The sequence below is a fragment of the Lissotriton helveticus genome, chromosome 3_1, assembly GCF_964261635.1.
Source record: "Lissotriton helveticus chromosome 3_1, aLisHel1.1, whole genome shotgun sequence".
Lineage (NCBI taxonomy): Eukaryota > Metazoa > Chordata > Amphibia > Caudata > Salamandridae > Lissotriton > Lissotriton helveticus.
Genome location: NC_136061.1, coordinates 2,012,979,810 through 2,013,006,057, shown reverse-complemented (window position 1 = coordinate 2,013,006,057; position 26,248 = coordinate 2,012,979,810).

The following is a 26,248-nucleotide window of genomic DNA, read 5'->3' as shown; positions in this document are numbered from 1 at the left end:
TAGCGAACTCTGAGCTTAGCTGGCAAACCCAAAAATTAAGTCTAGTATCGACAGTAGTAGACCTAGTTAACGTCTGGCCTAGGCCTTTACTGCTGTAGGTACTATTCCAATGCGCAGAGCCTATTGGGAAAATAGGAGCTACACTACAGTTGCACCAGATTGAGTCCAGAAAGTACCTCACTGAGTTCGATTGATTGGGGGTCACCCGAAGGGTCATTGGCCCAATAATTAAAGTGGGATGGGTATGCTCAGAAGTGAGTCCCATGCTCTCCACACCACTGGAGTCAAGCTATCCTGGCTGAAGACGGTTGATAGCCAGAACCCGGTCCTAGGATGCTTGATTCCGGTCCAGGAAAGACATGGCTTGGCAGTTCGGGCTGGACTGTTCCCATGAGGCACAGGGTCAAGGCTGATTTGCATATGGCAATGTCTGAACTGGGGTGGTGTGGAGTGCAAAAAAACGATGGATTTAGGCCCAGATCTCTGTACTGGGGTGAATGTATGACATTGTTCTGCATTCTGTCCATCAACTGTTGTTTTTCCAATAATTAAAGTCACCAATGAGCATGACTTTCCCATGAGTGGTAACTAAGTGTGCAACTTGTTCGCCCAGGGAATGGGGGAACAAGGGCGGCATCCTTTGGGGGGGCCTATAAAGCAGGACACATACCAGGGGTGTCGTGGTCGATTCGCATTCGAATTTAAACACTAGATTGTCCACCGAGGGCAGGGCAAGGGGAGGGAGCATGGAGTATTTACAGTTACAATGGGTGATATGGCTACTCCTCCTCCCACTTCCCCCTGAGGGCGATTGGCTTGAGTGATGACATAGTCAGAGGGGAGGGCAGCTAAGATGTCGGTGCAGATATAGCCGCTGGTGGCCTAGGCTCCGCCCCACCTGCACTGCGATTGGCTGAGGGGGTCAGCTGTCAGTGGCAGGTCCTGCCTTGCTAGTAGATCAGCGAGTAGCAGGGGATTTTAGCCCAAAGTACATAAGTTCCCCAGCACAGATAATTTTTAAAAAAGCAGAGGTTTTTTAAAAGCACAACACAGATTTTAACACACGATCTTGGCGGTCTAGAAAACAAAGTAACCGTTCCCGCGCTAGGATCGGTGCAGATATAGCCGCTGGTGGCCTAGGCTCCGCCCCGCCTGCACTGCGAGTGGCTGAGGGGGTCAGCTGTCAGTGTCAGGTCCTGCCTCGCTAGTAGATCAGCAAGTAGCAGGAGATTTTAGCCCAAAGTACATAAGTTCCCCAGCCCAGATAATTTAAAAAAAAAGCAGAAGTTTTTAAAAGCACAACACAGATTTTAACACACGATCTTGGCAGTCTAGAAAACAAAGTAACCATTCCCGTGCTAGGATCGGTGCAGATATAGCCGCTGGTGGCCTAGGCTCCGCCCCTCTTGCACCCGCCTGCACTGCGATTGGCTGAGGGCGTCAGCTGTCAGTGTCAGGTCCTGCCTCGCTAGCAGATCAGTGAGTAGCAAGAGATTTTAGCCCAAAGTACATAAATTCCCCAGCACAGATAAAAGCAGAAGTTTTTAAAAGCACAACGCAGATTTTAACACACGATCTTGGCGGTCTAGAAAACAAAGTAACCGTTCCCGCGCTAGGATCGGTGCAGATATAGCCGCTGGTGGCCTAGGCTCCGCCCCACCTGCACTGCGATTGGCTGAGGGGGTCAGATGTCAGTGTCAGGTCCTGCCTCGCTAGTAGATCAGCGAGTAGCAGGAGATTTTAGCCCAAAGTACATAAGTTCCCCAGCCCAGATAATTTTAAAAAAAGCAGAAGTTTTTAAAAGCACAACACAGATTTTAACACACGATCTTGGCAGTCTAGAAAACAAAGTAACCGTTCCCGTGCTAGGATCGGTGCAGATATAGCCGCTGGTGGCCTAGGCTCCGCCCCTTCTGCACCCGCCTGCACTGCAATTGGCTGAGGGGGTCAGCTGTCAGTGTCAGGTCCTGCCTCGCTAGCAGATCAGCGAGTAACAGGAGATTTTAGCCCAAAGTACATAAATTCCCCAGCACAGATAATTTTTAAAAAAGCAGAAGTTTTTAAAAGCACAACACAGATTTTAACACACGATCTTGGCGGTCTAGAAAACAAAGTAACCGTTCCCGCGCTAGGATCGGTGCAGATATAGCCGCTGGTGGCCTAGGCTCCGCCCCACCTGCACTGCGATTGGCTGAGGGGGTCAGCTGTCAGTGGCAGGTCCTGCCTCGCTAGTGGATCAGCGAGTAGCAGGAGATTTTAGCCCAAAGTACATAAGTTCCCCAGCACAGATAATTTAAAAAAAAGCAGAAGTTTTTTAAAAGCACAACACAGATTTTAACACACGATCTTGGCGGTCTAGAAAACAAAGTAACCGTTCCCGCGCTAGGATCGGTGCAGATATAGCCGCTGGTGGCCTAGGCTCCGCTCCGCGTGCACTGCGATTGGCTGAGGGGGTCAGCTGTCAGTGTCAGGTCCTGCCTCGCTACTAGATCAGCAAGTAGCAGGAGATTTTAGCCCAAAGTACATAAGTTCCCCAGCACAGATAATTTTAAAAAAAATCAAAAGTTTTTAAAAGCACAACACATATTTTAACACACGATCTTGGCGGTCTAGAAAACAAAGTAACCGTTCCCGCGCTAGGATCTGTGCAGATATAGCCGCTGGTGGCCTAGGCTCCGCCCCGCCTGCACCCACCTGCACTGCGATTGGCGGAGGGGGTCAGCTGTCAGTGTCAGGTCCTGCCTCGCTAGTAGATCAGCGAGTAGCAGGAGATTTTAGCCCAAAGTACATAAGTTCCCCAGCTCAGATAATTTAAAAAAAGCTGAAGTTTTTAAAAGCACAACACAGATTTTAACACACGATCTTGGCGGTCTAGAAAACAAAGTAACCGTTCCCGCGCTAGGATCTGTGCAGATATAGCCGCTGGTGGCCTAGGCTCCGCCCCGCCTGCACCCACCTGCACTGCGATTGGCTGAGGGGGTCAGCTGTCAGTGTCAGGTCCTGCCTCGCTAGTAGATCAGCGAGTAGCACTAGATTTTAGCCCAAAGTACATAAGTTCCCCAGCACAGATAATTTTAAAAAAGCAGAAGTTTTTTAAAAGCACAACACAGATTTTAACACACGATCTTGGCGGTCTGGAAAACAAAGTAACCGTTCCCGCGCTAGGATCGATGCAGATATAGCCGCTGGTGGTCTAGGCTCCGAACCGCCTGCACTGCGATTGGCTGAGGGGGTCAGCTGTCAGTGTCAGGTCCTGCCTCGCTAGTAGATCAGCAAGTAGCAGGAGATTTTAGCCCAAAGTACAGAAGTTCCCCAGCACAGATAATTTTTTAAAAAGCAGAAGTTTTTAAAAGCACAACACAGATTTTAACACACGATCTTGGCGGTCTAGAAAACAAACCAATAACTGTTTATTCATATACACTCAGAGTGGAGCCCAGTCTGCCCAGTTGCTAAGAGTGCTGCAGAGGGACTGAAATCAACAAGCATGAATATGCATTATTGTACATTTCATAACTGGGCTAAAACACGTCCACAGTGAAATTTTCCAGGCAGGTGCAGCTGAACAGTCAAATACAAAAAAAATGGTTTCAGCGCTCATATCTTACACAGAGTCCAAGGTTGTTCCATTCGAACCCGCCACCAGACAAGCGGGAGAGGTCCTCTATCTAGTGAGAAATGTATGTGCTAATAGGAACAGTGTACTCATTACGCGAACAGGACTACATGGCAAAAAACTTAACCTGTAATGTAACATTTCTTGGGAACAAACTAGATCAGTTTCGAACAGCCTATTCTCCCTCTTTCTTCTAGTTTCTGACCTTTATTCTTCCTAATTATGCTCGCGTCTGATCTCTATTTTTGCCTGTTTCTGCTTGTTTCTAACCTTTATTAAGCCTCTTTCTGTTTGTTTCTGACCTTGAATTTGCCTCTGTCTGCTCGTTTCTGACCTTTATCTTGCACCTTTCTGCTCGTTGCAGACCTTTATTTTGCCGCTTTATGCTCATTGCAGACCTTTTTTCTGCCTGTTTCTGGCAATTTCTCCCTTTATTCTGCCTCCTTCTGCTCTTTTCCGACCTTAAATTTGCCTCTTTCTGCACGTTTCTGATCTTTATCTTGCCCCTTTCTGCTCTTTACAGACCTTTATTGTGCCTCTTTCAGCTCGTTTCTGACCTTAAACTTGCCTCTTTCTACTCGTTTTTTACTTTTTTCTTCCCCCTTTCTGTTTGTTGCAGACCTTTATTCAGCCTCTTTCTGCTTGTTTCTCACCTTTATTCTGCCACTTGCTGCCTCATTTCCGACCTATATGTGTGTGTGTGTGTGTATATTACCTACTGGCGGTCGCCAGTAGGTATATATAGTTAGGATTTTTTCTCTATGGGATTTTTGAAAATTCTATGTCTAATAACTTTGGCGTTTGTGGACGGAATTGGCTGAAATTTTCAGGAAAATGGAACATTTTGTTTCTGGGCAGGCCCTGAAAATTTGGGGGGGGGGTTTGTCAAGGGGGGGCCGAGAAAAAAGGGGGGTCCCAAAACGCGTTTTTCCCATGTTAATTTCCATATGGCGGTTGGCCTCACTTTTAGCCCGAACGGCTGAATGGATTTGCACGAAACTTGGCAAAATTGTAGGGACTGTTAGCCCGATGTGCCTTTAAAAAATTTTGCGCGGTTAGCTTCCGGTTCGCGTACCGGGTAGCGCTCCGGGGAGCGTACTTTGTTGAAAATTAGTAAAAAAAGTTAGAGTAAAATAATAATTGTGAGTGATCAGATGTAGGGTAGCTCTGAGAAGAGCTTTTGGGTTTATGGTACATTTAGGTACTTATAAGTAGGTACCAATGCACATTTTTAAATTCAGAATGAAAACTCTGTTCCCTTCATCTGAGAAGTGAACTCCATCTCCTCTGTAGATATCTTGCATGTAGTAACGCAAGGTATTGTTGTACACGGAGCCCATTCCATGGTCTCTCATGTAAGCTGAAACAGATTTGTTTACATGCTTCCTCGACTTCTCAATTTGTGGACAAAATTGGTTCGACCACCTCCATTTCTGTCTTTGGCATATATTTGAATATACCAAGGCAGTTTGAGGAAAAAGTGCCATTAATTGCTCAAAGGTGTCCTTTAAAAGCATTTCCAGACCTACTCCAGTCAAAGTGCCCAAATCATTACCTCCACAGTGCACAATTAACAGGTCAGGTTTTGGCAAATGCATAAAGGTTTTCACCAATGGTATCAATTGGTGACATTTTAATCCTCTGTGGCCAAACCACTTAATTTCCACATCTTGTAAATTGAGGTTAGGTAAATTTCTGTTCTCAGCATACCTCTGAGCCCAATAGATGTAACTATGTCCAACAATCCAGACAGAAAACATGGTGAGAGAAGGTTCTGCTGCAGTCAGATGAAGTGTGGTAATGAAATGGCAGTTGAAAAAATAAGAGTTTAAAATGAAAAAAACTGTGGAGTTTCTGTGTTAATGAAGCAGTAACAGTGATTGGTGGATTTTGATTGCTGAAAACAGAAAGTTAGGGTGCATGGATGAGTTCTTTGAAAGATGTAATTTGAATGGTCAAAAAAAATCATTTAATGAAAGATTGCACTGGATACGCAGGTGCACTGAGAGTTCAGAGTTCAATTGAAACATTGTTGTGTGAACTTGCAAACACCAGAGGTCTTCCAGGAGGTGGTTGCTATGTAAAAAAGGCATAGAGGGCAGAGGGGGGAAGGGTTTTGATTTGAAAAAAGTGAGGGAAGAGTTTTGATTGGGTGACATGAGAGATATGTGTGATGAATTACAGCATTTCTGTGCTTTCTATAGCTGCAGCCTCTGGAGTGCATACCCTTTGTTCTGCTGAAGACAAATTGGTGTATTTCTGAGACTGTTCTGAAACTCATAAAGTATTTGCTAAGGTGAGAAAAGATTTATTTAATTTAGATAGAGAATAGTGTGTTTTAAGGAGAAAATTATGAAGAAAGTTGTGTTTTTAAAATGTTGCTTTGTCTCAAGTGTTTTACAAATAGATTATGTTTCTTTGAGAAATTGTAATTGGAGAAAATGTGAAGTATTAGTACTGACAGGGTGTTTTTGTGCATAGGAGCTTGTAGCATCCTGCTACAATAAACACAGACACTTATTGCCATATAACTTAGAGCTTTATTTTAGTACATCCAACCTGTCTCCTGTCCCTACTCTAACTGCCTCTTCCTCGTGAGTTCCCTCCTCTTCCTGTCCACCCCCTAAGCTCCACCCATAACCACTAGCCTGCTAACTTCACTACATCTCTCCCCTTTGTAACAAAACAAGCAACATACTTACTGTCTAGTCCATTTCTTCAATAAGTCTTTTGGGTGGACGTATGTCACGATGAGGTCGTGGTGACCTCATTCCCAGATTGGTATCACTCCTTGTTTCATTGATTGGACTAGTGTTCTCACGACTGACTGAAGGTGGTTCTTCCGAACCGGGAGTGTCCATTTCACTCATTGGGATATCAGTGGCATCGTGTGGCAATTTCTTGAAATGCGAAATATTTCTCGTGATTCGTCTCTGTTCTGATTCAGCAGTCACCATAGTTCCTTTCTTTTTCGTAACCAGTAACGGTTCGTCCTTGAATAGGCAGTCGGTCTTTTTCTGTTGTTCTTGCTTGACAAGCACCCGATCTCCTTCATGTAACGAGAGTGATCTCGCTCTTCTCCTGTGATCTGCATATGACTTCATTTTGTCTTTTCGGCGCTGGTCTGTCTTCATCATTTCTTGATGATCTCGAGTGGGTGACAATGATGGTCGTAATGCCCCTTCCCACGTTGGGATGCAATTCCTCATAGGACGCCCCAGCATGAGTGTTGCCGGGCATTTTCCTGTGGTAGCGTGAGGAGTTGTTCGGTAAGCTCAAAGGACCTCGTTGAGGGCAACTTGTAGATCTTTCCCTTCCGCTGTCGCATGTTGAAAAGTCTTTTTGAGCGTGGCCATGAATCTTTCAATTGTTCCATTGGCCTGTGGCCAGAGGGGTGTAATTTTACGATGATGGAAATCCAGGTGTTTCGCAAATGCTGCAAAGTCATTTCCATTAAATGAAGGTCCGTTGTCTGTCTTAACCGTGGAGGGAACGCCCCAGGCCGCAAAGACTTCGTCTAATACCTTGAGAGTGCTGACGGCATTTGTAGATGACACAAAACGTGCAATGGGGTACCTAGAGTGTTCATCGATGATGGCCAGCACATACTTGCCCGATGCCAAGGGTCCATAGAAATCAATGGCAATTTCTTGCCACACACCAGGTGGAAGAGGGGTCATGTTTAGGGGTGCTGGAGGATCACTTTTGCTCGTAAGTTGACAAAGATGACAGTCCTTCAAGGTAGCTTCAACCATTTGGTCGAGATATGGAAACCACACTCGTTCTCTCAATGCTCGCTTGGTTGACACAATACCCCTATGTCCTTCATGGGCAAGGGCAACCACTCCTTGTCTCAGTTGAGTGGGAATCACGATTCTCTAGTCTCGCAGTATTATGCCATCCGTGGTGGCTGACAGCTCACTGCACACATGCCGGAAGGCTTGCATTTCTTGTTTAAGGACCGGATCAGTCTCTGCATCCTGAGAATCATGCCTCCATCTGTTATGTCGAATCCTGCGCAGGACCTTCTGCAGGATGATGTCTTGTGCTGTGCTTTCTCTGATGGTGTCCATTGGGATAGCGGGAGGAAGAGCCTGATCGGTCACAAAGTGTATGTACTCTTCCGCAATGGACGATTTAGAGGCTGAAGATGTGGCCGGGTGTCTGGACATATAGTCAGCTGGGTTTTCTGACTTCCCTGGCTTGTGGATGATGGTGAATGTGTACTCCTGTAGTCGCAAACCCCACCTTTCGATTCTTGGGGGCATCTTGGATCGTGGGTTTCCGTAAATGGTAACAAGAGCCTGGTGATCCGTAATCAAAGTGAAATGTTTTCCATATATGAACGATTCAGAAAAGGGGGTGATGATGAACAGAGTGTCTGAATTAAGCAGACCACTCTTACCCAGTCCAAAGATCAGGGCTTGATCCATCACCGTTATTTATCTCACTGCCCCATCCCAGCTCAGAACCTGGCTATATGCAAATTAGTCTGTCCCTGGCCCAGTGCATCATGGGAACAGGGCAGACCAAACTACCAAGCCAATTCTTCACCAGAAAGGAGACAAGCTACCGGGGACCGGTTTCTGGCATTTCAGCCTCTTCGGCCCGGCTTGCTTGAATCCTGATGGAGCAGTGAGAAAGGGACTCATGTCTGAGTATACCCTGCCACACCTATAGTGGCCAAAAACGATTCAGAAAAGGGGGTGGTGATGAACAGAGTGTCTGAATTAAGCAGACCACTCTTACCCAGTCCAAAGATCAGGGCTTGATCCATCACCGTTATTTATCTCACTGCCCCATCCCAGCTCAGAACCTGGCTATATGCAAATTAGTCTGTCCCTGGCCCAGTGCATCATGGGAACAGGGCAGACCAAACTACCAAGCCAATTCTTCACCAGAAAGGAGACAAGCTACCGGGGACCGGTTTCTGGCATTTCAGCCTCTTCGGCCCGGCTTGCTTGAATCCTGATGGAGCAGTGAGAAAGGGACTCATGTCTGAGTATACCCTGCCACACCTATAGTGGCCAAAAACGATTCAGAAAAGGGGGTGGTGATGAACAGAGTGTCTGAATTAAGCAGACCACTCTTACCCAGTCCAAAGATCAGGGCTTGATCCATCACCGTTATTTATCTCACTGCCCCATCCCAGCTCAGAACCTGGCTATATGCAAATTAGTCTGTCCCTGGCCCAGTGCATCATGTGAACAGGGCAGACCAAACTACCAAGCCAATTCTTCACCAGAAAGGAGACAAGCTACTGGGGACCGGTTTCTGGCATTTCAGCCTCTTCGGCCCGGCTTGCTTGAATCCTGATGGAGCAGTGAGAAAGGGACTCATGTCTGAGTATACCCTGCCACACCTATAGTGGCCAAAAACGATTCAGAAAAGGGGGTGGTGATGAACAGAGTGTCTGAAATAAGCAGACCACTCTTACCCAGTCCAAAGATCAGGGCTTGATCCATCACCGTTATTTATCTCACTGCCCCATCCCAGCTCAGAACCTGGCTATATGCAAATTAGTCTGTCCCTGGCCCAGTGCATCATGGGAACAGGGCAGACCAAACTACCAAGCCAATTCTTCACCAGAAAGGAGACAAGCTACCGGGGACCGGTTTCTGGCATTTCAGCCTCTTCGGCCCGGCTTGCTTGAATCCTGATGGAGCAGTGAGAAAGGGACTCATGTCTGAGTATACCCTGCCACACCTATAGTGGCCAAAAACGATTCAGAAAAGGGGGTGGTGATGAACAGAGTGTCTGAATTAAGCAGACCACTCTTACCCAGTCCAAAGATCAGGCCTTGATCCATCACCGTTATTTATCTCACTGTCCCATCCCAGCTCAGAACCTGGCTATATGCAAATTAGTCTGTCCCTGGCCCAGTGCATCATGGGAACAGGGCAGACCAAACTACCAAGCCAATTCTTCACCAGAAAGGAGACAAGCTACCGGGGACCGGTTTCTGGCATTTCAGCCTCTTCGGCCCGGCTTGCTTGAATCCTGATGGAGCAGTGAGAAAGGGACTCATGTCTGAGTATACCCTGCCACACCTATAGTGGCCAAAAACGATTCAGAAAAGGGGGTGGTGATGAACAGAGTGTCTGAATTAAGCAGACCACTCTTACCCAGTCCAAAGATCAGGGCTTGATCCATCACCGTTATTTATCTCACTGCCCCATCCCAGCTCAGAACCTGGCTATATGCAAATTAGTCTGTCCCTGGCCCAGTGCATCATGGGAACAGGGCAGACCAAACTACCAAGCCAATTCTTCACCAGAAAGGAGACAAGCTACCGGGGACCGGTTTCTGGCATTTCAGCCTCTTCGGCCCGGCTTGCTTCCATATATGAAGACATGAAAATGTTCACATGCCCACACTACGGCAAGACTTTCTTTTTCTGGCTGCGAGTATGCCCGCTCCGGGTCAGTCAAGCTACGACTCGCATATGCAATTATCCGACGTGGGTCTGAGTCATTGTCATACTGTGCCAAGATTGCACCAAGACCAACGGGGCTGGCATCCACAGTAATTTCCGTTTTCCTCTTTGGGTTGAAATAGGATAAGTGATCCGCAGATGCTACCGCCTTCTTGATTTCCTTGAAGGATTTTTCACATTGGGGAGTCCACTCAAACGGCTGGCCTTGTTTGGTCAACAGGCGAAGGGGATGGCTGATTGTTGTGTAGTCCCTGATATAGCGAGCACAGTAACTGGCCATGCCGAGGAACGACCTGAGCTCACTGACGTCTTGGGGGCTCTTGGTGTTGTTCAGAGTCCCAATCTTGTCGGGGTCAGGTTTCGTGCCAGCGCCTGAGAAGATATGACCAAAGAATTTTAGTGTGTCCTGATGGAATTCGCATTTCTCTTTGTTGAGGGTCAGGTTTGCTTCTAGTAGTGCGTGGCAAACACGATTGAGTGCGATATCATGTTCTCGCAGATCTGAGCCATAGACAAGGATGTCGTCGCTGTAGTTGAAGGCATTGGGAATATTCTGAATGACCTGTTGAATGGCTTCCTGGAATATTTCAGCTGCAGAGGAAACCCCAAAGCTTAGTCTCTTGTATCTGAACAACCCCAGGTGGGTTGCAAATGTGGTGATATATCTCGACTTTGCCTCCAATTCTAACTAGTGGTACCCCTTGTTTAAGTCCAACTTGGAAAATATTTTCGCTCCATTCAGGGCCGAAATCATATCACTCAAGTGCGGCCCCGGGTGTCGCTCCCTTTCAATTACAGTGTTGGGCAGGCGCATATCTACACAGAGTCTGACTTTGTTGGCCGTGCCCTTTTTGGGAACAATAACTACTGGGGACACCCATGGTGTTGGACCCTCGGTGCGCTCGATGATGTCAGCAGCTAGCAAGTCCTGGAGTTCTTCTTCTACAGCAGTCTGGAGGTGAAATGGTACCCGTCGAGGGTGTTGAGCGACAGGTCTGATTTGTTCATTAATGTGTAATCATACTTGGCAGTTCTTTAGCTTGCCTAGTCCTTGGAATAGTCTGGGAAACTGGCGGGTCATATCTTGATTTCCGCTGACCTTGAAAAGGATTTCCACTAGATGAAGGCGTTCAGCTGTCGGGAGGCTCAGTAGACAGTCTGCTTCCGGGCCCCTAATGACGTGGATTACTGCTGGGATGGTTGTGTCCTCATGTTGGAGGGTCGTTGAAAACTTCCCGAGGCAGGGGAGTGGCTTCTTAGCCATCCATGTAAAGACTCTGATTGGTGCAAAGGTCAGTGGAGGACGTGGCTTCATTCTTTCATATTCGGTGACTGGAATATAGTGCAGAGATGCACCTGAGTCTAGTACAAATTGCGTGTCATGATTGCCAACTTTGATATCCAGTCTGGGATATGTCTTGAGCTGGTCTTGATCTACAGCTAAGTTCAGATATTCCATGGTGTAAGTTGAGTCTCTGGATGACGGTCTCGATTCCTGGGATGGTGATCTCCGTTCCCACCTGGACCGACGTGACTCTCGGCTGGAGTGTGATGACCCAGAAGACTGTTCAGCTTGGTCTTGGACAGCTCGGGCATGATGCCTTCGAGTACCAGATCGGGACGTTCTCGGGGTACCTCTTCGTGAGTCGGGCTGAGCTGTCTTTGTGGCACCACTTCTTCTCTCCTTGTTGTATTCCCCACACATCGCTTCAAAGTGATTAGTTCGACCACACTTCCGACATCTTTGGCCCATGGCAGGACAGCTGTCTACATGGGGGTAATCGTACCCACAACGGAAACACTTCCTCACGTTCTCTGATCTCCTTTCCTTCTTCCACGGTTCTCGCCGCTGATGTCCTGATTGCTCTCGACGTGATGACGGACGTGATCTCCAGTGTTTGTCACTCGAGCGTCTTCGACTTTCATTCTTGGCGTGCACGCGTCGCACTTGTTCGCGACTTCCTTTGTGTCCCGTTTCGATGTCTGCTGCATATTCTTCTGCTTGATCAAATATTCGTGTCATCTCCTCTATATCATCAAGGCTATGTTCCTTTCTCAATAGTCGTCTCCTCAATTGGTCGGAGTGACATCCATCAATTATTTGTGACTTAATTGCGGCAACTGTCGAGAAATTGTCAAATGCACAATGCTCAGCTAGTCTTCTCAGTCGCATCATAAAAGCACTCATTGGTTACTCTTTCCCTTGACGAGCCGAGTGAAATGTATGGCGTTCATAGTCAACATTCTTTTTGTGAAGGAATCTCTTGTTTAATGCGTCACGCACTTTGTCATAGGTGTCCGCCTCAGCGTCAGGAAGGTCTTTGATTATTTTGACTATCTCCCGGCCCGCCAAGTTAAGCAGGGCAATCAACTTCTTTTTATCCTCAGTCACTTCTGATCCTTCAATATAATCCTCGAATTCTTTGAACCATTCTTGCCATTTGGGACCCCTGGTTCCCCCAGTGGTCACTTTTAGGGGTTCAGGCGCTCGCAGGTGCGACCCACCTGGAACCTTAGGCTTGGCATCTGCCGGTGGCGGCTGATTTCTATCAACATCGTACATCTTTGCAGTGTTTGTTTGTGTCTTTGTCACACTCACTTGGTTTCACCAATGCTTGTCTCTTTACCAATGTTTGTCTGTTTTCGGGAACCAATGCTTGTTTCTTTTGCCAATGTTTGTTTGTTTTCGGGTACCAATGCTTGTTTCTTTGCCAATGTTTGCTTATTCCTGAGTACCAATGCTTGTTTATTTGCCAATGCTTGTTTCTTTCATCAATGCCTGACTTCAAAATGGCCGCTGTGTAACAGTCAAGGGGTTTGTCTTGAAACTTGCCTGACTTAAAGATGGCCGCCGCATCAACAGGCACGCAAGGCACACGAGGTTCTCTCTCTTCACTTCAGGACTCACATTTGCTCCCAGGGTCAGCATACTCCTGATTTGGCTCTCTCTGGTCAAGGCTGTAGTCAGGTGAGGTTGGGGTGTGCTCCCGCCTTACTTTGCAGAGTCCTTCGTCAGCGGCGTGCCAAAACCCACGCATCCGGCGTGAGGTTTTCCGACGCCGGGCAAAAATTCACCGCGCTCAGCAGCACTTGACAGTGGACATTCACGGGGGCAGTCCACACCAGGAGGCACTCTCTTTCGGCCACAGCAGGCCACAGCAGTCCTCAGGTGAGCTTGGGGTGGGCTCCCAGCTCACTGTCACAGTTCCCGCTCTCCCTTACGCCGACCGCATGCCAATCCTCACGCATCGGGCGTGAGGTTTTACTTTCACCGGTGTTTAAGCTCCGGTTTGGCGCGTTTAGCCGCACTTGGCTGCAAGGTTATCGGGGCAGCGTCCTCTCCTCCAGGACACCTCTTCACTCGCCGTGTGCACGGGACAGGGTCGGAGTGGGCTCCCGACTCGTGTCTCTTCACGGTTGCTGGGTCACAGTCACTTGCTCTCGGCCACAAACACCAGGCCTTAGCTTTACTCGGCAGCGGAGCTCTTCCCTCGACGCTGCAGGAGACAGGGTGCCTTTCTGTGATCCTGTGGGCTGCGGTCAGTGCAATCCCACCCTCGTCGCCAGTTGTAGCATCCTGCTACAATAAACACAGACACTTATTGCCATATAACTTAGAGCTTTATTTTAGTACATCCAACCTGTCTCCTGTCCCTACTCTAGCCTCTTCCTCGTGAGTTCCCTCCTCTTCCTGTCCACCCCCTAAGCTCCACCCATAACCACTAGCCTGCTAACTTCACTACAGAGCTGTGCAGTGTTTTCAATTTATGACTTGAAAATCGTTTTTGAGGAAAAGGAATGCTTTTAAAATTTATGACAAGGAAATAATGGTGTCTGCTTCTTTCTAAGGCATTTGAGTGTCTCTGATGTTATTTTTTCCATTTTAATTTAAGACCTTTCTCCGTGGGGCAAGTTCCTTGGAAATATGCTCCCACCTGTGCTTGGCAAATTTAGATTTTGAGTCTTTAAGTTACATAGCCATGTTAAAAGTGACCCAAAAATGCTGCAAAGGCAATCAAAAAACGCTTTCATGTGTCTTAAGGACATTTTCAGTCATTTCCCCATGTGCAGTGTTTTCAAATTATGACTTGAAAATCGTTTTTGAGGAAAAGGAATGCTTTTAAAATTTATGACAAGGAAATAATGGTGTCTGCTTCTTTATAATGCATTTGAGTGTCTCTGATGTTATTTTTCCCATTTTAATTTAAGACCTTTCTCCGTGGGGCAAGTTCCTTGGAAATATGCTCCCACCTGTGCTTGGCAAATTTAGATTTTGAGTCTTTAAGTTACATAGCCATGTTAAAAGTGACCCAAAAATGCTGCAAAGGCAATCAAAAAACGCTTTCATGTGTCTTAAGGACATTTTCAGTCATTTCCCCATGTGCAGTGTTTTCAAATTATGACTTGAAAATCGTTTTTGAGGAAAAGGAATGCTTTTAAAATTTATGACAAGGAAATAATGGTGTCCGCTTCTTTATAAGGCATTTGAGTGTCTCTGATGTTATTTTTCCCATTTTAATTTAAGACCTTTCTCCGTGGGGCAAGTTCCTTGTAAATATGCTCCAACCTGTGCTTGGCAAATTTAGATTTTGAGTCTTTGAGTTACATAGCCATGTTAAAAGTGACCCAAAAATGCTGCAAAGGCAATCAAAAAACGCTTTCATGTGTCTTAAGGACATTTTCAGTCATTTCCCCATGTGCAGTGTTTTCAAATTATGACTTGAAAATCGTTTTTGAGGAAAAGGAATGCTTTTAAAATTTATGACAAGGACATAATGGTGTCTGCTTCTTTATAAGGCATTTGAGTGTCTCTGATGTTATTTTTCCCATTTTAATTTAAGACCTTTCTCCGTGGGGCAAGTTCCTTGTAAATATGCTCCCACCTGTGCTTGGCAAATTTAGATTTTGAGTCTTTGAGTTACATAGCCATGTTAAAAGTGACCCAAAAATGCTGCAAAGGCAATCAAAAAACGCTTTCATGTGTCTTAAGGACATTTTCAGTCATTTCCCCATGTGCAGTGTTTTTAAATTATGACTTGAAAATCGTTTTTGAGGAAAAGGAATGCTTTTAAAATTTATGACAAGGACATAATGGTGTCTGCTTCATGTTAAAAGTGACCCAAAAATGCTGAAGAGAAATGAAATGAAGAAGCAGACACCATTATTTCATTGCCATACATTTTAAAAGCATTCCTTTTCCTCACAAAGTCATTTCCCCATGAATGTAGGTATACAATTGATTTATATGTTGTGTTTAAAAACGTTTTTTGAAATCAATTACATTTCTGGATATGTACTACTAGAGCTTCATGCACCTTAAACAATCCTCTGGATAGGCTACACCTTATCGTCATCCTGAATTAATCATTTAAAATGCTAGGGACAGATTTATGATAGGTGTATGCCTCTTTTGCGCCACTGTGCGTCACTTTTGTGACGCAGTGGCGGTGCAAAAGATTTGCTATGTGGCGACAAAATTACAAATTGATGCATCTAGGCAGATGTGTCATGCTGTAAAAAACCTGTGCCACATGAAACCGATGCAGCAGTGATGCAAAAGATGCACCATGTTGCAAGACAGGCCTCACTTCATCTCCAACAAGATAAGAAGCTGAGTCTTCTGTAAATGTGAAAATTATTGTATACACTGCTCAACTTCTGTGTACTCTTTGATATGCTAGACTCCATCTGCACTATGAGGTACCTAAGCAAAGGAAACACAGGTGATGTAATTGTAAAATGAGGAAAAGAAACTCCACATTTTTCAATTACATCACCTGTGTTTCTTAAGTTTACGAATGACATTGTGCAGATGAAGTTAAGGTCTGTCCACGGACACAAAAGAGGTCTGGCCTTTGTTCAAGAGTGAAGTGCACATGACTTACTTCATTAGTATGCCTTCACATGTATTATCTCCTCTGTATTCTTCAACAAGCGTAAATTTGATCTGCAACCCTGAGTAGGCCTCACCTTAAACAAACCTCTGGATAGGCCACACCTTATCGTCATCCTGAATCAATCATTTAACATGTTAGGGACAGATTTATGATAGCCGTGTGCCTCTTTTGCGCTGCTGTGCGTCACTTTTGTGACGCAGCGGTGGTGCAAAAGATTTGCTATGTGGCGACATATTTAAAAATTGATGCATCTAGGCAGATGTGTCATGCTGTAAAGTCCTGTGCCACATGAAACCTGCGTCAGTTTTCATGTAGGTGTTTTGTTGCAAGGTATGCATTAATTTGCAAGAAAGCCCTGTAAAACTAACACAGTGAAATTTAGAAGATTTCACTGAGTCAGCTTTATAGCATTGCTGAATCAAATCCTTATGCCTGTTTGAAACAGGCATAAGAAGTGATGCACCATGCAATGTGAGGGTTCCTCCTGTGCATTGCAGTAGACATGTCGCGCTTATGACGTGATTCCTGCAATGTGCTGCTTTTGCGGCACAGATGCGTGACGCATCTGTGCTGTTTTTGCTCAATGGTGCTCCACATTGTAAATGCGGCACACTATGGGTGGCAGAGCAGCGGTGCACATTAACTGGTGCATCCGTGGGGATGCGCCACTTAGCATAAATCTGCCCCTGTACATTTAAGTATGAGCAGGGGACACAGAGTCGGTGAGGCTTATCCAATGTTAAGAAGAGATGAGTCCTGTTCACTGAAAACTTGGATATAGGCCTCACCTCCTCAGCATCGCTGGACATGGCTAAATAATAGCTGCAAAATGTTACTCTTGTTAAACAATTTTACTATTATAATCTCTGAGATTTGTCTCTTACTCTGCAACATCTCATTGTTGTTATCTTTCTTTAAAGATAACGACAACATCAACATGAGCGACAATCAGCAATCAGTTGATCTTGACCTCATCATTGAACTCGTAATTGAAACGTCAGTAGAAGTAGATCCCTTGGATGATTTAAATCCTGAGGATGAAGAAGAACATGATGAGGATGCAGATTTGTCAGAATTGTATGACATAGGGTGGGAAGCTGACCTGCTTGAGCCTATGGAACTATAAACATTTATTTTTAAAATTTAGAATAAATGAAAAGTAAAAACGTAAACTGTTAATTTTAAATTAAACACACCTTCAAAAACAGGTTATGTGTAGTGTCTTCAATAAAATATTAAAATATGCTCATAAAATTAGATCAGATTCACATATAAAACAGCACAGGTAAAATGAATATGAATTCCATTTCTTTTCTGCTATTTCTGTATTCTAAATTTGCCAAGCACTAAAAAATATTCTATGTAAAAATGTGAAGTAGTGTGTTAAGTTTTTGATGACTGTTATTGATTTACTGTTTGGTAATAGTGGTTAATAACATTTTTTATTATATTTTACCACAGATTCAACTGCAGATCATTTCAAGATTTCAGCATGCCAACCAAGGATAGACTTAGAAAGGCTGCAAAACGTCAAAGACAGCAGGTCCATGAAATAATGCAGCAGTCCTCTAGCAAAAAAACTTGTCAAGTCACCAAGAAAGCACCGGGTAAGACCACAAAAACATTCATAAGAAATATTTGTAGTAAAAAAAGTATTACTACAGAAAATGTTTCAGTCCAGAAAAAGAGAAGCAATTTAAACGGAAAGGAAAGGCCAATCAAAAATGTTACTGCTAGAGCAAGAGATAACTCTGTGCATGATAGTAGAAGGAAACAACAGTTTAGGGACATTCGTAAACGAATGTTCCGCAACAGGATAATTGGCAATTTGTTAAAAAATATTAAGAAAGGTCAACAGAAAGTGGTTTTTTATAAGAGAAAAAAAAAAGTTGAGAAAGTTATTGATCAGACATTTGAAATTAAACGTAAGTTATTTATTTTGATAATCAATAGAATTAGGAAGCTAAACAAGGCAATATATGATTTCAAAACAAATAGTAGATGGAAGAGAATAGTTAATCGTAGTAATTTTTGTGAAGTTTTTTCCGGAGAATGGATGCATAGTTCAAGTTGTGAGGCATTTTTTAATGAGGAGAGTTATTTCCAGGATAATGATTTGGTGCATGCAGTTGACACCAGTGGTCGAGCTTATGAAGTGAAAGATGGTTGTCCAGTTGAAAAAGAAAAACTTGTGACAACAGAGGCAGAAGAGATGTTAGGTAATGAGGTTTTAGGAAGACGTCCTAAGGGACCTGTGTACACCTGGAAGTGTAGTAGTATTTGCAGTGTGCGACAGGATTCCATCAATTTGCTTTGTGATTTTGTACGGACATTTAATAAGAAAAGTTTGAAGCAGAAAATGAAGTTGTTGCAAGAATTAGATCCTTGCAGAGTGAGAGAAGTGACAGGTTTGCATGGTCATTCACTGGCTTGTCTTTCCAGGAGAGTATGCCAGAGTGTTTTTCATCATTTCAGGATGCTAGCAGTGCATCATAATAAAGAGAGGAAATTAGTTAGAATGTTGTATTATGCTAAGAGTCCAGCAGTTATGCTTAAACAATTATGCACTGCTCTTTTGCATGGTTCTGAAATAGATGTGAAGAATATTTGTGAAGAAATTGAGTTTTGTTACTTTGGAAGTAAAGAGGAGAATGTTGAAATTGACCAAGAAGAAGAGGGTAATGTGGAAGATAGTGTACAGGTTTCCAGTACAGATAATTTTCAGAGGGAAATTGCGACGTTTCAGGTGAAATCAAGTGAGAGGACTAATTTCACTTGTGTGTGTTGTCGACGCACTTATTATAAGAATCAGACTAAGTTAGTGGATTTATATGCAAAAAGTGAAAGGGAAAATAATAGTGAATGGAAGGATTTCACAACATACTTGATGGTAGAAAATTGTTTTGATTTGGGATCGGATCAACGTGTGTGTACTTATTGTTGTAGCAAATTAAATCAAAACCAGATGCCTGCTAGAGCAATTCATAATAATCTGGAATTGGTTGAGATTCCTTCTGAATTGAAGGATTTAAATACTTATGAATCTATTTTGATTCAAAGTATCCATCCCTTTCAGGCTATTGTAAGAATGGAGCCAAAGACAGGGAAATTGCCTCCATCAGATTTACAGAGAGGATTAAAGGGAAGAGTTGTTTATTTGCCTCTAGATTTGAAGAAAAACATTAACACAATTGGAGTAGAAAAAGTGGAAGAGGACCCTCTGGTTATCTTAGTTAATGGGGTTCCGACAAAGAATAAGAAAATATGGCAAGATTTAGTGGATGTTAGGAAAGTCGAAAAGGCAACATTGTATTTGAAAAAAAATAATAAGTACTATAAGAATATATATGTTGCAGAAGAGGAAGTAAGTGAGGAAGAGGATAGCGATTTGTGTGCTGGTCAAATTGAGAAAGTAGAACCCTCTAAAAGTGAAGAAATATATGAACATTATAGTGTTCATCCTTTGCATTCCAAGGAAGTCATGGGGAATGCTATTGAGTTGTTTCAAATGAAACAAGCCAAAGGGAGTCCCATTAGTGTTTGGGAGGAAAGTTTGGAAGCTCGGTGTTTCCCACAGCTTTTTCCAACAGGTCAGGGAGGAAGATATGATGAGCGACCTCATCAAATTCCTGCTTCTGAATACCGGACTTTGCGATTGTATGCAGGAGATGCTAGGTTTTGACAATGTATTCCCTATTTGTTTTATCTCCTGTTTGAAAGCGATCTGTCTGGACTGTCATATGCAGTGAACCACATCTTGAAAAGTGGTATACACATGCAAAACATCTCGGCAAGTGACTTTATGGATAAAGTCAATGTCCAAGACAGTATTTTGGATTCTCACCTGATTAATCTCATGGCGTGTCAGCGTGGTACTAATGAGTACTGGTACCGTCGTCATGGTGATTTAAAATGTATGCTGAGGAACTTAGGAACTCCCACATGGTTCCTCACTCTGAGCTGTGCCGAGTATGGCTGGGAAGACTTACTTGAATTTCTACGAGAGGCAAATGGAAACATCGAAAACATCGAATTCAAGACACCCGGAGAACTGTGCTCTTTGGATCCAGTCAATGTATGCCGGTACTTCAATCATAGATTTGAAGCTATGATGTCTTTCATCATGAATAAGAAGAATCCACCTCTTGGAGAGGTGTTGGATTTCTTCTGGAGAAAGGAGTACCAAGCAAGAGGTGCTCCTCACATACATATGCTGTTGTGGATCAAGGATGCACCTAAATTTGGAACAGATCCAGAAGACTCAGTGATGAGTTTCATACAACAGTATTCTACGTGTGCTGTTCCAAACGCAAAGGAGAAGAAAAGCCTACGAGAAAAAGTTCTACGTTTCCAAAGCCATCGTTGTGGAAAGTACTGTCGTCGTAAATTCCGAAACAAGGACAAGTTCTACACCAAATGTCGTTTCGGCTTTCCACGACCGGTGATTTCTAAAGGAAGAGTAAACAGTTTGATGTCTTCGCTGCGACATAATGTGATGAAGAAATCACCTAAAAACACATAAAATTTGAAGAGGAACGAAGAGTCCAAGTACATCAACGACTACAACCCAGTGATTTTGTCCATGTGGAATGCTAACATGGATATACAGTTTGTGGCTGATAACTGTATGGCTGTGGCTCGGTATGTGACATCTTACATCACCAAAAAAGAAAAGACAGAATTGAAGGATATGTGGGAGGACATTTGCCATGAAAAGAGCCTCAGTAAGAAGTTGTACAGTTTCAGTCTGAAGATGTTGTCGCATCGAGAAATCGGAGCTTACGAATGTTCTGACCGGTTGTCTTCAGCAAGTCTCTATGCCAAATCTAGGAGTATCGTTTGGGCGAGTCTTGGTCTTGCTGCAACACGTAATCGAGTTCTGAAACCTGTGCGGGGAAATTGAGTATTTGGCGGAAAAGGAGCCAAACAGTACCGACATTTTGAAGAGCAACATGTTGGATACATATTATCCAAATCGAAGCAGTCACCTCGAGAATGTTTGTCTGTATGAGGTTCTTCAAAATTACATATTCAAGAGGAACATCAAAGAAGATACTGAGAAAGGAGTGTATGCTGTAATTGGAAGTGAGGGATGTCTGCTCAAGCAAAGAAAATGCCACTTGGTAAACCATCGAAAATTGAGTGGCGAATCTCCTGAAAAAAAGGAGTTTTTCTATTTAGCACTTTTGCAACTTTTCAAGCCTTGGCGTGCAGAAGAGGAACTGCTTGGAGATTTCCTCTGTTACGAAGACTCTTTCACTGCCGCCAAGGAGACCATAGAATGTCCTGCTTTTCCTAAATATGTAAAATGTTGAATGCGGAAATCGAGCAGGAAGCAACGATTGCAGCCGAGATTGCCAGAGACAGTTCTCAGGACAGTCAGAGTTCTGCTTCATTGAGTCAGGATCCACTAGGAGGACCTGTTATCGAAAATGAAGCTGCCACTGCCATGAATGAAGTGGAAAGAGCCATGGCACATGCTCAGGAGGATGCAGTTAACTTAGAAGACTTGGAAAGACAACTCAACGTTGAGCAGAGGAAAATATATGACGAAGTTACCAAGCAAATTGATCATGGATTAAGTCATGAGAAGAAAGAGTGCTCATGTACGTCGTTGAAGCCTGTCCGACTGTACGTGAGTGGAGAAGCGGGAACTGGAAAAAGTTTCCTCATTAAAGCAATTTCATGTTATTTGCAGGAAAGGACTGAGTCATCGCTGTCTTGTGTTGTCACCGCTCCAACTGGACTGGCAGCACATAACATTAAAGGGATTACTTTACATCGTTTACTGATGCGGCCAGTGGAGCATGACAACAAATTACAATATCACAAGTTATCTGGAGATGCTTGTTGTGAAGTTTCAAGAATCTTGAGGAAAATGAAACTTCTTATCATTGACGAAGTATGCATGGTTTCCAATGTCATGCTTGCCTTTGTACATTTGAGAATGCAAGAAGTTCTCAAAACAGAGTATGATGTGTTATTTGGTGGCAAACACATCATTGTTTTCGGAGATCTTCTGCAGCTGACACCAGTGAAAGGACAACCTGTGTTCAAAATGCTCACGCATGAAGATACCAGGAAGTGCCTAGGGAGCATTGGCAACGTCAATATATGGTTAAACTTCAATTATGCTGAACTGCATGAAAATATGCGTCAGGCGAAGGATGAAGTTTACAAGAATATTCTACAAGATGTTAGAATTGGAAAAGTGACCGAGCATGGAAAAGAAGCTTTACATGCACGATTACTGTCAAATTTACATCCAGAACAAGATGTTGTGCCTGAGAATATTTTTCAGAAAATTACTGAGAAGAAATCTGGAATATGTTTGATGCCAACTCTTGCAGAATGTGCCATCTTCAACAACAAAATGTTGCATTTAGAAAAGCAAGAGATTGTGAAACTGGAAGCTATTGACAGAGTAGAGCATATGGGATCAACAATTATTTTGTCTGAGAATTTGAAAACAAAATTGGATTCATTAGAGAAGACTATATCTAAAACTGCAGGTTTTGAAAAGACTCTGAATGTGTGCTTAAACTGCCGTATAATTTTAACAAGGAATTTACATGTTGAAAGAGGTCTGGTAAATGGATCAATGGGTAATGTTGTTGATTTTGTGAAATACAGAAATAGAGATGGAATTGAATTTTTAAAAATTAAATTTGATGGCATTGAGGAAGTACAGCTAATTGGTCGTTGTTCTGCTAGATTTTTGCTTGTAAAAGGCTTATATGTTCGCCGTAAGCAGTTTCCTGTTTGCTTGGCATATGCGGTGACAATCCATAAATCGCAAGGTTTAAGTGTAGACAGTGCATTGGTGAATATTGGCAGTTCTGTGTTCAAGGAGGGTATGGCATATGTGGCATTGTCACGAGTTAGAACTTTATCGGGATTGTACTTCATTGAGTGTGATGTCACAAACATTTGTGCGGATCTAGATTGTGTTAAGGAATACAATAGGTTAAGAAGAGAGTATGCGCCACATTTGCCTCAATATCCTTTGTTTGAGAAACGTGTGGTAGGCCGGAAACGAAGAAATGTGACCAATACTAGGGAGGTTGTAGCAAAAAGACGAAAAGTCGATGAACCTGAAATTATAAGCAGAAACAAAAAGGATTCTGTTGAAGATGTTGTTGGTTTTCAATTTGAAAACAGTTCTGGTGTCAACTGCTATGCTAATGTAGTGGTTAATGTTTTGTTTTCTCTAGAAAATGTAAAAGAAGAGATTGTGGTCAATTCTGATCAAAGATTTTGCAGTTTGTTAAATTCTGTGTTAGAGAAATGTAGCACTGATAGAACAAAAATAGAAAGTGTGTCTGAAATTCGAAATCTGTTAGACAGATGTTCAGGTCAAACACAATTCTCTCAAAATATTCAGCAAGATTGTCAGGAGTTTTTAATGTATATACTTGATGTATTGCATGCTGAAGGTGTAGATGTAGATCACCTGTTTTGGCTTTCTTATCAATGGCATTATTTACAACAAGGGGTGGTGATGGACAGAGTCTCTGAATTAAGCAGAGTACTCTCACCCAGTCAAGAGATCAGGGCTAGATCCAACACCGTTTTTTAGCTCATTGCACCATCCCAGTTTCAGAACCTGGCTGTATGCAAATTAGTCTGTCCCTGGCCCAGTGCATCATGGGAACAGGGCAGACCAGACTACAAAAGCCAATTCTTACACTGGGAAGGAAACAAGCTTCCGGGGACCGGTTTCTGCCATTTCAGGCGTCTTCGGCCCGGCTTGCTTGAATCCTGATGGTGCAATGAGCAAGGGACTCACATCTGAGTATACCCTTCCACGCTTAGGGTGGACAAAATTATTTACAACAAGGGGTGGTGATGGACAGAGTCTCTGAATTAAGCAGAGTACTCTCACCCAGTCAAGAGATCAGGGCTAGATCCAACACCGTTTTTTAGCTCATTGCACCATCCCAGTTTCAGAACCTGGCTGTATGCAAATTAGTCTGTCCCTGGCCCAGTGCATCATGGGAACAGGGCAGACCAGACTACAAAAGCCAATTCTTACACTGGGAAGGAAACAAGCTTCCGGGGGCCGGTTTCTGCCATTTCAGGCGTCTTCGGCCCGGCTTGCTTCAATCCTGATGGTGCAATGAGCAAGGGACTCACATCTGAGTATACCCTTCCACGCTTAGGGTGGACAAAATTATTTACAACAAGGGGTGGTGATGGACAGAGTCTCTGAATTAAGCAGAGTACTCTCACCCAGTCAAGAGATCAGGGCTAGATCCAACACCGTTTTTTAGCTCATTGCACCAACCCAGTTTCAGAACCTGGCTGTATGCAAATTAGTCTGTCCCTGGCCCAGTGCATCATGGGAACAGGGCAGGCCAGACTACAAAAGCCAATTCTTACACTGGGAAGGAAACAAGCTTCCGGGGACCGGTTTCTGCCATTCAGGCGTCTTCGGCCCGGCTTGCTTGAATCCTGATGGTGCAATGAGCAAGGGACTCACATCTGAGTATACCCTTCCACGCTTAGGGTGGACAAAATTATTTACAACAAGGGGTGGTGATGGACAGAGTCTCTGAATTAAGCAGAGTACTCTCACCCAGTCAAGAGATCAGGGCTAGATCCAACACAGTTTTTTAGCTGATTGCACCATCCCAGTTTCAGAACCTGGCTGTATGCAAATTAGTCTGTCCCTGGCCCAGTGCATCATGGGAACAGGGCAGACCAGACTACAAAAGCCAATTCTTACACTGGGAAGGGAACAAGCTTCCGGGGACCGGTTTCTGCCATTTCAGGCGTCTTCGGCCCGGCTTGCTTGAATCCTGATGGTGCAATGAGCAAGGGACTCACATCTGAGTATACCCTTCCACGCCTTGTTGTAAATATTCTTATCAATGGCAGCATGACTGCGAGAACTGTAGGGTATCAAGTACTACTAGTGTAGACTCAGAAAGATTTATATATTTAACTTTGCCAGACAGTAAATCAGTCTCTTTTAATAAGCTAGTAAAAGCAGCTGATCACAACATGGAGTGTAGCCAATGTAAATCTGAAATGATGTCAACATTATTTATACGAACATATGGCCAGTATGTCATTTTAATGTTCCAACGATGTAGGCCTGATGGAACAAAATTGACAACTTTAATTAAAAATGTTGTGGCTTCACAGTTGTCAATATCAGGAAGGACTTTTGTAACTGCAGCAATTATATATCATGACGGTCCTTCAATAACATCAGGACATTACACAGCTTATTTAAAGTCTAGAAATGGCTGGTCATTCTGCAACGATTCTGTTTTAATTTTCAAAAAAAAATTGCCGTATGACCTTAAAAATTCTTACCTGGTGTTTTTAAAACCAAAATTTTAGGGAAAGAATCTCGGGATGTGCTCTGAGGAATTTCAAGAGGTTCTAATGGCTCCTAAACGATTTGGCCTTTAGGATAAGTGTAGTACAGAGACATAACTTCTTACCATAACAGTTGACGTCATGGGAAAATAACTGCACTTTGAATGAGTTCAGAAAAACTGTTTCTTTTTATAAGCTAATTGAAGCAGCCAATCAAAACATGGAGTAGAGGGAATGTAAGTCTGCAATGCTGTCTACTGTTTTATATTGCTTTGTGATTAAAAGTGATGTAGAGAATTAAATAATTGTAGTAGTCATAGAGGTAGTGTAAGTCTGCTTCATAGTAAGCAGTATCAGTGTCATAGGAAATGTAGAACATGAGTGAGCAAGAAGGGTAAGATATTACTAGTCCAGGATTGTGAAAATGGTCTTCAACATTTTAATTCTGAAAGTTGCGGAAATACAAAATGACGGGATTGGCTTACAAGAATTTCAAGAGTTATAAATGGCTCTTACATGATTTGGCCTTGTGGAAACGTGTGGTAGAGAGCGAGAAGTCATTTATTGTATGTAACATATTTTTCAAAACGATGGAGGTTTTCTTTCAGAAAGTGGCGGGCTGAAAGTAATAACAGCACAACAGAGTGTAAGCTGTTCATAGGACATCCTTCGACGTCATGGAAAGTAAGTTAATTTTAAGGAGTTCTGAATTCTGATTTGTTATGTTGTATGGGTTTTTTAAACACAATCATTTTGATTGTGTTTTTTTTTCCCCGCTGTTATATGATGAATACCTTCAAGTCACTGTTTTAGTGAAATTTGATACATTCTGAGAACAGCAAAAATAAACCATTTAACATGTATAATTAATTCTGTACTGTTTGTATTTATGATGTACATTTAGAACTGTGTAGGAGGCATGGAGAAGGAGAGGCTTCTGTAAGTGTCAAAGTTGTTGCATACAGTGCT